Below are 8,981 nucleotides of genomic sequence, written 5' to 3' on the forward strand. Positions count from 1 at the left end.
GGTCAGACTGCACCAGCAGCTCCGCCGGGGTGCGCGGGGCTGCACGGCTCCGCCACTGCAGCATCGCCGCCGAGGGCACCGGGGGCTGGGGATGCTGCGCCCGCGGGCTCCGCGTCCCTCCCGCGGCAGGGATGCGGGACAGTCCCCTCGGCCGGACACCCTCAGCAGCCCGGGCGAGCATGCCCTCCGCTCTTCCCCGGCCTCCCCGCGTCTCTGCCGCACTGCCGCAAACACGGGAGCCGCCCCGCCCAGGGACAGGTGCCCCGGCTGCAGCCGAGGCGGGACGGAGCGCGGCGGGAGCGGGCACCGCGCAGCCCCTTCACCGGGGGCGAGGTGAGGAGGCTGCTCGGCCGGGCTCCTGACAGGAGAGGGGACAGCAAAGCCGCCTCCTCACCACACCAAGGTCTGCCCGTCCCCGGTACCAGCCGCACTCACCTCCGCCCGCCGACAGCCCCGCCGCAGCTTCCCCGCTCCGCGGCCGCGAACCCAAACAACGCCGCTTATAGCGGTTCCGGCGTCCCCACTGCGCCTGCGGACGGGCGCTGCGGCGGCCGCTCCTTCCTGGTGCCCCATGGGAGATGTAGTTCGCTCCTCAGACTGGGCGCTCACTGGCTGCTGACAGTGAACTACGTTTCCCTCAAGGCCCCGCGCGGGCCAGCTCCGTTTGGCCGCGCCCCCGTCCCGCCGCGCCCCGCCCCGTCCCGCCGCCGCTGCCGCAGCGTGGGGGGTCTGGAACGTTCGCCGCCCGCCGGGGCGGCCCCGCGGCACCGCGCCTCTCCGCTCCTCACCGCTCGCGAGGGCGGCAGCGCGGTGCAATGCAACGCAGTGCAGTGCAGTGTAACGCAGTACCGTGCTGAGCTGTGCCGTACCGGGCGGTACAGTGCAGTGCGGGAAGGACGGGTCCTTCCACCGAGCCAGTGCCGGTGGGAAGAATTGGGGTCCGCTCTGTTCGGACAGCGCACGCAGAGAGCCGAAGGGCTGGCTCGGTGCTGGAGAGGGCGAGGGGTGTCTCGGTTCCCTCCCGGCAGCGCGGGCTGCCGCAGGGCGCTGCCCGGTTTGCGGAGGCGGAGCGGCCGCCGGTGTGGCGGCCGGAGCCGGCAGCCGCGGCCTCGGTGTCCGCCGCTCCCGGCCGGGCCGCGGCTCGCAGCAGCCTGTCACTCGCTGCCGGTTATCTGCAGCCCCTCGGCCGGAGAAAGTGCGACATGCCCTTATCTGGGGCTTAACCTTGGCGGGGGCCGCGGTCAGTTCCGGCTCCTGTTGCCCCGGCAGCCTCTGCCGCAGGCCTGCGACGCGCTTCCCAAGGAGCCGGGCATGATTCCCTTGCCAAGCCCCGGCTGTGCCCTTCGAGCTCCCTCAGACCACCTGAAGGGACGCGGCTTTCACAGCCAAGCTTTGCCGGCTGAAAGGGATGGAAGCTGCGGCTGTGTGTCCCCGTGTGGTGGTGGCTGAGGGCCAGCAATCCTGCTTCCCCAAAAGAGTGTGACACAGGGTGTCCAGCCCCCGCCTCAGGGGAGTCAGTGAAGGAGATGGACACAGCTGCGTTTCCTCTCACAAAAGGCTGTAAATATCCTTAACAAACCCTGAGCTGTAGCTTCTCCCCTGCTGCGTTTAAATACCCTGTCCTCAGCTGACATCCTCCTTCCACCAGCCAGATTTGGCTGATGTCTCATTTAAGTGGTTTATGTAACGAGTGCCTGTTTGTACCGTAGTCCTTGCTCTCCTGTCAGGAATCTTTGTGAGAGTCAGTTTGATAGAAATGCTGAAATGAACTCAGGTAAACAAGGGAGATGAGAACCTGGAAATAAAAGTGGACCAGAACATTCCCTCCAAGCCCACAAGCCAGAGGTAAAGGTAAAAAGTGTCACCATGCAAGTAACAGAGAATCCCTGTAGAGCTCCCTGATATACATGGTCACACATCCTGCAGATCTCTGACTCTATTTCTGGAAAAAAATTAGTATCAGCTCTATTGCAGGTGCTCTTAATATTTTGGGACAGGGGAACTGACAGGCAGACATACCTTGCCCAGATACAGGAGAAAAGAACAAATGTAACTGCTGTATTTTTCTGTCATCTCTTCCCCAGACAGGGGAATCATGCACAATCACAATCATGCAGTTTCAGACTCGACTGGCATTTTGTTGGGGAAGACACTCAAGGTGCATTTCATGTTTTATAAATGCTATGTCCCAGTAAAATGTGGATTTTAGGACAGAAGCCAGGAGGCAATTTACAGTAAATCCCTGAACAGTCATTAAACTGACCTTTGTTTGCACCAAACACTTTACATAGAGTGCTTTTTTTTTTTTACCCATTACTCTAAGAGGTAAGTAGATGTCCAGATACTGAGCTGTGTAGTTAAACAGCATAAACAGAAAGGACAAATAATGAATAATGGAGAAAATTAAGCTGTGTTAAAGCTTCAAGGTGAATCACTGGTATTTTTGGGTGTTGACCTGAAATTACTCCGAGTGTGAGCATGTCTTTGGGCCCTAGGCTGTGGAGGCAAACAGAGCTGCTTTTTGGAGGTGGCTGGCTGTTTTTTGAGCTGCTGACATGTTGAAGCCCAAAGGCTCTGCATCACATGCCCAATAAAGGAAGAAGAATATAAACTTTCATTATGCCAAAGTCATTACAAAATGAGTTCAGAAAGATGAGCAGAGGCTGTTGTTTAAGCCAAGGGAGCCAGAGCCCTGCCTACACTTGTTCTGTCCTCTATTTCTCCAATGCTGGAGGAGGTCTGAGAGTAAAAGGGAGGACATGAGTGCTAGTAGAAAACTGCTGGTAAGTAATGATGTGTACACTCAGACTAGCTCTGGGCAATGGGCTGGCAGTAGCATCAGGAGTGTTTTCACACCTGTGGTCCTACAAGTACATCCTCCCTGAGTACAATAGTGGGATGAAATGCTTAAGTAGGCATAACCCACTTTTTAGTGTGCCACAAGTCTCCTCCAGTGTTTGTTCTAAAGGCTATAAATGTACTGGTGCTACCAGCCAGAGGAGTTACATCTTTAGCTCCAGTGGCAGCAGCTAATGCTTTTAGTGCTGTGAGTCCTGGATTCATCCCTGAGGGATGGGAGCTCTTACATAAACAAGGCCTGCACAGTATTAAAACTTGCCCTGATTCAAGATCTGGGATTTGCTGTAATCAGACCTGACTGCAAAAGAAAAGCAGAGCCAGGCCAAAGAGCCAGCAACATCTTCAAAGCCAAGGCATGCAGACCAGGGCAAGTAGGCAACATCTGACAATTAGTTTTCTTAGAGGTGTCCAGGAGCTGCTCCCCTCCACCCCAAAACAACCATCAGCAGCAAACCTAAAGCAATGCTTAAAACAAACTGATTTGAGCCATTGGAGCAGAAAATGGAGCATATCCAGTTTGATCAGGAAAACCAAGGTTCAGTTTGTAAGAGTGTTGGCCTTTGTTCATCTGTCTCTCGTATTACATAGTCCCTGTAGGACCTGAGGACCTGCTTCTGGGGAATTGGAGCAGGCACTGCCCAGGTGAATAAACTGAGCTGAACCCTGGATGAAAACAGACTTCTCAGACGTCTGAGCTTGAGAAGCATGGCTGCACTCAGTGCTCAGGGTTTGGGTTCATATCATTGCAATTGAGACTAGCCATGCAAAACCCTGTTACACACAGGATTAGGAAGCAGAGAGTTTCTTATGTGCTGAAGGGATGCAAATGCCTGGTGAGCCCAGAAGACTCTGGCTGCAAAGGCTGGATGAGTGACTAATGGGATGGTGCAGTCAGTATTTTACTACTGGTAAAATACTGCAATGAGGCACTGAGATAAACAGCTTTTCTCTTTGCCCTGAAAGAAAAACTGTTCCCCAAAGAAGCAGCACTATGTGATTGGACTAATGTCCATGGAATTATGGAGAGTACCAGGAGGGTTGTTACGAGTGGAGAACTGTCACACCAGACTTGACACCCACACACTGCTTCCTTTCAGGTCTGTGGGCTTTGTGAGCTGTCTGGGGAACACAATATACTTTGGTCAGTGTGGATGGTCCTTGAGGAGGTGTCTTTGACAGAAATCTGGACACTGGGAAGACCAATTCTTCCCCCTCTCCCAAAACCCCTTTCCTATGTACCTCATACATAGAGGACATCAGGACATCACCTTCTTATCCTTCCCCACTGGGATCCTTGGTCCAGAGTGCTGACTCTTGCATTTTCAGCATGAGTTTCCTGAGTGTGTCCCTCCTGATGAGCATGCTGACAGTTGTTATGCTTGCTAGTGTTTTTCTACTCTCTTGCTGATCAGAGCTCTTAGCCATGAAGTGCAGAACTCACAGATTAATTGGACAGCTCAAGTAGAAGTCCCATGACCAAATTTAGCCTGTAGCATTGCAAACTGTAACAAGCCCAGAAATAGGGAGGTCTGAAGAGACTGCATTATCAGCTTGTTCATGATTCTCTATCCCTGTGCAGTGGCCAATCTTTTATTGTCATCATGTCCAAGTCTCCCTCCCACACACAGCCTGTTCAGGGCTTTGAGCTCCCAGAGCAGTCCAAAAAATTGCCCATTGCATTGCAACTACTTCACATCACTCTTCTGGAAAGTAATAACTTAGCCTCAGCTGGGCCACATGAGCCACCAATTCATGTGGGCAGCTTGGCAGATTGAAACAAGCTGCCCACATAGGTAGGTATATGTTGCCAACAACTGGAGGGCAAAGAGACATTGCAATTCATTTTCCTTTGTATCCTGTATCCACTTTCACAGTTCCAGAGGAAAGAAATTTTTTGTAGCAAAAGCATCAACAAGATCACTGAGGGTAGTCATTCTTAATCCATCATACTTAGGCCACAGAGTTAATTTCCCATTGTGGAGACAGGGAGGGGGGCAGAAGTCAACGTGGTACTCTCAGCAGGGCTGTCACAGACTGCTGTGGCTTGCTCAATCATTCCCCTCTTCAATCTCACTAGAAAATAAACAATTTGGGGGCTGGGTTTGTCACATGAAAGCCACAGTCCAGTTTCCTGCAAACAATGATATTAATAATCATCAATAACATTGCACAATAGATCATTATTGTTACATCAAGAATTTGGTACAATTTCTTTTAATTCAAGTAAAGTTATGGTATCTAATGAATCTGGCCATGGCTTGCAATTGAAGAACTAGAGGCATAAATACTCCCTGCACATATTTAGTGCTGCTAGCATCAGAGACTTCCTGAATATCCTTCTACAGTGGTCTGGAGAGGGTCATGAGTGCTGCCCTCCAAGCTGCCTGTAGCAACAACTGGATAGACACAAGTGTCCATGCTGTGCCAGGCATCTCTCTGTCTGCTGGACATGGAAACTTGTCCACAACAGTATGCACACACCAACCATACACAATTCATGCCTACCTGGTTCCATCCAAACACACAGCATGAGGCTGAAAACCTCCCTACATGGATGTGGTACCAAAACCTTTCCCCCATCCCAGTCATAGCTACAGAGAGAGGGGTTAGCACGCTTGCAGCACTAAAGACCCAGTGCCACAATCTAAACATTTCCTGGAACTCAGTGTTTTCCATGTGACTGCTCTGATTGTCAGGGCATGTGAGGCACAGGACCTTGTGGGATGCTCAAGACCTAATCAACACCATAGGCATCCCTCACTTCACAGAATGGGCACTCCCTGAGCTCTCAATTTTTCATTACTGCAGTTTCATTGTGCTTACAGCACTGCAAATGACTCATCCAGGCATTGAAGTTCATGTGCTTTCTGTTGGTTTAGTGCTGAACAATCTGTGTTGCTGATCAGAAACTGGTGAGAGTGAGGGCCAGCTCAGACAGCACAGTGGAGAGACGTTATTTCCCCACCCTTTCCCCAGAAAAATACTCAAGAGGGATATGATGTATTTGGAACTAGAGAAAACAGGAATCTTTCTCTTTCCTCCTGACCTGTTTTAGCAGAAAGAGTTCATTAATATCTTAATATACCTGTGCATTTGGCTTTCCTGGAAACAAACTGTACTTGCTTGATGTTTGTGCAAAGCTGTTGGTAGTGTAGGCGTTTGCATTGTGATTATGTTTCAGAGGATGAGGCTCCTAAGCTGATCCAGGCAGAGATACCACTCCAGGCTACAGCAGTACCACCCATCGCCTTCCCGTCAGTTCCTGTGGGAGGATGAACCTTCCAAGCCAAGCTAACGGTGTTTTACTCTTGTTCTCAACAGCTTCTACAAATAGCCATGCTTTTGCAACAAATACCTCTTGGTGTTATTTTTCTTTTTCCAGTTTTTGATCATTCTGCCCTCTTTTTGCAGCATTTATGCTTGTGAAAGTGCAGAAGTAAAAGGTGCAATGCTGTGCTGTATGACACAAATTAAATTTGTTTCTAATTCATCATTCAGGTCGGGAGGAGAAAGCACTGAAAAAGTATCTTATTTCATATGCTACTTTCTTTGGGTTTTGGGAGAGTGGGATACAAGTAAACCCTTCCAATACAATTAGCAGCAACTTATTCAGAAATTATTTTTCTTACAGGGAAAAGCAAGAAGGTTTCAAAGCTGTTGCAACATTTAAAGTGTAATCCAGTGCAGAAAACCAGTTCAAGGCAGTTCATACCTAGATTGATTGTTTGATTTTTCTTCTATAAACCTGATAATTCAAAGGACAAGATCAATTCAAGGGCAAAGCACTGCCCAGGGACCAGAAGCCAGTGCAAACCTACACGGGTAGCAAGTTTCGTGATTCCTACGCCACACACCACACCCACAGCTAATGAGTAATCTATAGAAGCCAGCAGCATGGGTCAGGCTGGAGCCTGCCTGCTCTCACTGGCACAGCAGTCTGTGTTGTATGGCTGGTTATTTGATGAAATTAATGGAAAGGACAAACAGTGCTGTGATAAAAAAGCTGGAGATGTGTCTGGATGAGCATTAACGGGCTGGGATGCATTCTAACTATACCACTCTGGCTTTGGGAGTTAGGTCCTTTCAGGTGACCCCTGGTTCATTTCCCATAGTCTGTAGATGTGCAGCAGTGGCTTTGGTTAGCCTGAGACATGCAAGGAAAAACTCCTTTAACCCCTCTCCAAAAGCATCCCAGGATTGTCCCCAAGCCAGCACATGGAAAAGGGAAATGGCCACATCAGAGTGTTATGTTCAGTTCCGTTTGCTTTTCTGAAACAGTTTTCGGGTTGGCCAAGCAGCCATGGCTGGGGCCATACGTAGGCTGTGGCAGGGGGAACTGGTTTAAACAGCATAAAACCCAGAGCTGGTGGCCAGAGTATGAAACAGCACGACCTTCCTGCTGGCTCCCAGGGACACGGTCACAGTCTGCTGCCAGGGCAAAGCACCCCCTGTCCACTCCTCATCTGCCTCTGAAAACAAAGCTGTGGGTGTGGGTCCTCTGAGGTGAAAGTGTCACTGCTTCCAGCTGCATGGAAACAGCAGAGCCAGGCACAGCAGCAAGGTCACTTGGCTGGCCGATATTGGGATGTGGGTTTCTTTTGGTTGGCTGCTTATGTGGCTGTGCAGAGCTGGATGGGCACCATCAGGATGTACCGTGGAGAAGCAATGTGTGGCTGCAGCAATGACAGCCCTGTGTAAAAGTGCAAAGTGCTGCCTCCTGCTGCTCTCTCTGCCAGCATCCACAACACTGCAGCTCCCCTGAGCAGCTCCTGGTTCATGAGCTGCAAATCAGATGTGGACAGACACCACCTCTTTCACCTTCCAGCAGATGATGAGCTTGCCACTAGCCATGTCTTACTCCCATTACCCCAAATCCTCCCCATTTCCTACTTGTTATCATGTGATGCCAGCAAAGGGTCTTGGGGATGCTGCATAGCAGTAACATCCAACACCTTCCTCTGCTGCTCTCTCCTCTCTCAGGACACGGTTCATGGGTGACATCAGCTCTCTCACCACCTGTTCTCATCTTCTGCTTGTTGATGACAGCTCAGCTGGTCATTACATATGGGGGGAAAGGCACTGCAGGGACTGCCACTACTGCTAGAGTCAAGGTCTCTGTTTCCTCATGTGTCTTAAAACCCCAGGGCTTTTCCATAGTGGAAATACAGCCAGCTTGTATTTGCCTGCATGCTCTCAGGTGTCCCTCTGAGATGCATGGGAATGATGAGCCAGCCTGAGCAAGCACACAGTAAACAGCCTGTGGGGAGAGGACCATTCTGTCCCATTAGAAACAGCATAAACAGCATGAAGGAAAATACTCCAAAAAAAGGAGAAAAATAATTAAAAATGCTGGGAGCCCCTGGCAGTGCCTGGAATCCCACGTGGTGGAGAAAAGGCCGTCTGGGATGCCAATTTTGGAGCTTGCCAGTGTGATCAGCCAGTTTTAGAAGCAAATAAGGACAGCCAAGGTCAGAGAGCATTGGGCCTCTGGGATTGTTGCTGTGCAGCTGAAAACTGGGAAAAAGGGGAAGCTGCAAGTCAAACACAGCTCTGTCCTTGCTGCTGCAGCTGTATCTGGGCTCTCCCAGATCTCAGGGTGGCCAAGCCCCAGGGGCTGGCCTGGCTGCACACAGGGATAATGGGGGCAAGAAGCTGGGTTTTTTGGAGATTCCTGCTTGGGGTTTCAGGGGAAGGGAGGCAGTTATGTGTTCAGAAAGCAAGGTGATGGGAACTCTAGGGAGCAGTGAGTAATTGTCAGGGCTTGGGAGACTTGCGCTGTTTTACTGTGAGGGAGGAAGCAGAAGAGACAGTTGTCTCCTGCTTTCCTCTCCCAGAAAGAGTAGAAGGTTTCCTGGGGGTTCCTCACACAAACCCGCCCTGAGTACATCTTGTTTTGCTGAGCTATTTGCTTTTGCTTCCTTGGGAAGTGTTGCCTGAGCACCAGCAGCCATCCTGCACTATCATCACAGCCCCCAGGCTCCTCAGGAGTCCCATGCTCCCCTCTGTGCATTACTAACCCCAGGCCCCACAGGGCTTGTGTGGGACTGGCATGGTGAGGGGTGGATGAGTGCATGTGTCCAGGTGGATTTTGGCCCCTGAGCAGTGGATTAGAGCCACAGGGC

The 8,981-nt window shown here is 51.0% G+C and overlaps 1 protein-coding gene across 8 annotated transcripts in view; it reads right to left on the bottom strand.

The window, feature by feature from the left end:
• ABCC5 (ATP binding cassette subfamily C member 5) overlaps positions 1 to 576 on the bottom strand; it is a 45,000-nt gene extending 44,424 nt beyond the window's left edge. For 4 of the 8 annotated variants that reach the window (XM_021544184.4, XM_021544195.4, XM_077785708.2 and 1 more), the window contains exon 1: positions 436 to 576. The gene's annotated coding sequence lies outside the window, so the exon portion shown is untranslated. The remainder of the gene's footprint in view (positions 1 to 435) is intronic. The other 4 variants (XM_085587924.1, XM_085587925.1, XM_085587922.1 and 1 more) reach the window with 3 other exon arrangements.
• Positions 577 to 8,981: the final 8,405 nt, after the last annotated feature.

Source organism: Lonchura striata, chromosome 9 (genome assembly GCF_050655825.1).
Source record: "Lonchura striata isolate lonStrDom1 chromosome 9, ASM5065582v1, whole genome shotgun sequence".
NCBI classification, from domain to species: domain Eukaryota; kingdom Metazoa; phylum Chordata; class Aves; order Passeriformes; family Estrildidae; genus Lonchura; species Lonchura striata.